We start from the raw sequence: 3,554 nt of genomic DNA, 5'->3' as shown, positions 1-3,554 counted from the left end.
TAAATGGCCCTTGAGATATATGAGTGTCAATGTTATTATGACATTCCCATTATTATTACCCATTCATTAGTTCAGATGTCGTTATGTGGGTTGTGTTATGTGGGTTGTGTTATGTGGGTTGTGTTATGTGGGTTGTGTTATGTGGGTTATGAAAAGGGAAAAACATCTAAAATCTGTTATTAATTGCATCTCTTTTTAACATCTGGAAAGATAAACATCTAAGAGGATAAGTCGCCTCTAAACTGTGATGTGGGCCTTTAGATGTTCATAAAGAACTGAAGATCCCCCGCTGCTGCAAGAAGCCCTGCTCCACTGACTTATTATTCAATCACACTACTAAACAAGTTACATTCCTTTCCTGAATAACCTTGTTCTTAGTCAACTCCTCCTCATCCACTATCTATATTTTCCCTCTCCTCCATCCCTTCACTTCTCTCCTCTCRTCCTATCTCCTCTCTCAAGTCAGGTGCCAGCTCCAGGGGTGAGACTGACCCTCCCACTCCTTCAGAATGAGTTTATACTAGAAGACATGTTGGCCTCAGTGACCAACCAGCCATGGTGCAGAATAACACTGAGCACAATAGACATCTGCCAATGGAAGTCATATGCTTACAATTCTCCTATTTTAGTTGCCTCAATAGACAATAGTCTCAAAGTTTGCAAAAATGTTGAGGTTAAAGCAAAATGTCTTTGCACTGTCAAACCCTGGCTTTGAACRTTTCTGTAAATGACTCAAGAACAGTAGTGTCCCTCAACCAAAGAGCCAGAGACAACTGATTCTAATACAGCAACAATCCTCACCATGTTACGCTACACTGACACACTGAACAATGTGTTTGTATCAGCCTGCTGGTGGCATAGCAACCCAATGCAGATGTGTTTCCCTCTGTGTGGGTGAACATGGCGGAGCCTCTACAGTCAGTGCAGGAATCACAATGATACTATCTTATATGGGGGGATGAGCTGCACCACCACACCACACCTGGCTCTGATCACACCTACACAAATAGAACACACTGAAAGAGAGGGAGCTGGGAAAGTGAGGGCTTTCTCTTCTCAGTACTTAGGGTTGCAACATTCTGGTAACGTTCTCAAATTGCCCAGGTTTTCCAGATATCCTGGTTGTAGGATTTCCTGCTGATCGGGAATCTTCCAACTGGGATTTCTGAAAAACCTGGGAATTTTGGAAAATGTACTGAAATTTTGTACCCCTACTTCTCAGTCAGACCTATAATACATAACTACACAATTCACCCTGAAATACAGACGGACATGGTAGCAAACAGACAAACTGACACATACACCCTCAACACCACAAACACTGATGTGTATGTAGCCTACTGTAGGTAATCCATGTTTTTAAGACAATGTAAAGGCTGATGCTGACCTGAGTTGACACAAAGCAGAAAGCATGAGATGAATATAAATTGCTTTTCTAAAAATAACTTTCTACAGCTTTGCTCTCCGTCCCCTTCTTTCCCACATCTACCTTCTCCTTCTCTCCAAAATGGAGGCTTCTTCCTCTGTATGCTCCAGAAAGCACAGACCTCAGAGGGGTACTGGAATGTACCACTGCAGGCTTGGAACAGGGGGGACGGAGGTGAGCGTCTTTTTTTACCAACAGAACAGGTGGCAACAACACCAACAGACCAGGTGGCATTTCAAAGACGACAACAGTGAAGGAGTGTGTGTGTGGTTGTGTGTTAGTGAGCGTGTCTGTGTATGTGTGTGTGTTAACGTGTGTCAGAGAAAGTGTGTCTGGGCGAGTACATCCAAAGGGCTGGTTGTCATGGTGACAATCACTAGYAACATGCATTGGCAGGGCAGGCACTGTATGATCTGTGACACTGCAGGGGGTGGAGGGGCTGTGTCCTCAGACAGCCGTCACACTGACCTCTAACCTCAGCCTACTGACCTCTAACCCCAGCCTCTAATAACAAATACAAACATTTACCACTAAATTCCTGCAATGAAACACAAACACCCACACAAATCTGACCACCTGGAACCTATTTGGGAGGYAATTAAAACAGACAGCTGGTGTGTGTGCTGAACATTAACCTCATAATAGAATCACCATGGTCAAGTGGTTGGGTGTACTGGTTGGTAACCAGTTGTGGACACAGAAGAAACGCATCCTGATGCCCAGAGTGTGTGCTAGGGTGTTAGTATCCACATGGGTGAGTTGTTGTGATTTAACGAGGGGGAACAAGGCTATTCTTTACTCATTCTATTTGCAGCCACCAGAGGAGAGTGAGTCACTGTACTGTATAAATACTGCACTAAATGTGGGTCAACGATGCCCAACCATTTTTAGCACAAGGAAGACACCAGCGTCTTCAACCCACTATCAGGCTCCCTGTCTGGGCTGTGCACACTAGGAAAACCCCTGGCAAGCTTGAATCTAAAAGGCCTGCATTGTCATTAAACTTCTGAACAATACACTGGGTATATCCAATTCATTTTAACCCCATAACATCTTTTAGCAATAAACTGGCAAGCAGCACTCCCTATTGGAAAGCTTTCTATTGACACTATGTTAATCACCTCCAGCACGGGAATATAAGGTTACTATCTCTGTTTTACTACCGTGTCACAGCAACCAAACACACTCATCAACACAGACCAAAAACACTGTTGCTATAAAGTGCAAGTCGATGCCTGAGTCTAAACAGAGGCTTAGAGACAAATCAGCTGACTGTGTTTATGTACAGTGTGTGTGTGGGCCTGTGTGCATATGCATGTGTGTGGGTGTGCYTGTGTGTGTGTGTGTGTGTGTGCATGCTTAACTGTGCTGCACAATCTGCAGACATAGACAGAATACAGTATGTACACATTAAGCTACAGTTTGTGCATTGTGCTGTAGTCAGATATGAACACAGACTTACAGACATGTCCCAACACACAAACACCAATAGACGTACCATAACAATATTTGCAAAAAGGCATACACAATTGCACACCTACTGTACACACACACACATACACACATTTCTTGTTTTACCTGTTATTTCCTTTGTTTTCACCCCTTGGCTCCTCTCCCTTTTCCTCTGTCCTCCTCCTCGTCTCCCCCAATCCTCTCCTCTTTCTCTCGTCCCTCTCCTCTTCTCCTGGTTTCRTCTCCTCTCTGATGCTCAGGCTCTAACACCAGACTGATCCACGTGCAGAGACCAGAGGGGCGGGGCCACACACCGCCATTTAATTCACACCAGCCAATGAGGAAGGAGGGTCTCCTGTCAATCATCCAACATTAAAAGGAGGAGGGGACAAAMACAAGTTCGTTTTGCATGTCCCGGTGCCCCGGGTGGGAGAAGTTTGTTCATTTTAGACCATTCTATTGGTCCTTAACTGAAATCTCCTCCCACCCGAGGCACAGGGACATGCAAAACGAACCTCACCAATGAAAGATAGAGGGTGGGTGTGTGTATTTGGAATAAAGCCAACAGAACTAGAAGCTATTTTTAAACCACCACACTGTGGTAGCAAAGACTCCATTTTCTCTCTGGCAGATATTCCCCAAATCATACAGCATCCTCCATACTCAGTAATGACAA

The 3,554-nt window shown here is 44.5% G+C and overlaps 1 protein-coding gene across 2 annotated transcripts in view; it reads right to left on the bottom strand.

Moving 5' to 3' along the window:
• The window catches only part of LOC111964136 (lysine-specific demethylase 6B-like), a 39,208-nt gene extending 36,079 nt beyond the window's left edge, over positions 1 to 3,129 (bottom strand). Inside the window, exon 1 of one of the 2 annotated variants that reach the window (XM_023987875.2) lies at positions 3,005 to 3,129. The gene's annotated coding sequence lies outside the window, so the exon portion shown is untranslated. The remainder of the gene's footprint in view (positions 1 to 3,004) is intronic. The other variant, XM_070443640.1, reaches the window with a different exon arrangement.
• Between the last annotated feature and the right edge of the window lie 425 nt (positions 3,130 to 3,554).

The sequence above is a fragment of the Salvelinus sp. IW2-2015 genome, linkage group LG5 (assembly GCF_002910315.2).
Source record: "Salvelinus sp. IW2-2015 linkage group LG5, ASM291031v2, whole genome shotgun sequence".
Taxonomy (NCBI): Eukaryota; Metazoa; Chordata; class Actinopteri; order Salmoniformes; family Salmonidae; genus Salvelinus; species Salvelinus sp. IW2-2015.
This window is presented reverse-complemented; position numbering and strand designations above follow the sequence as displayed.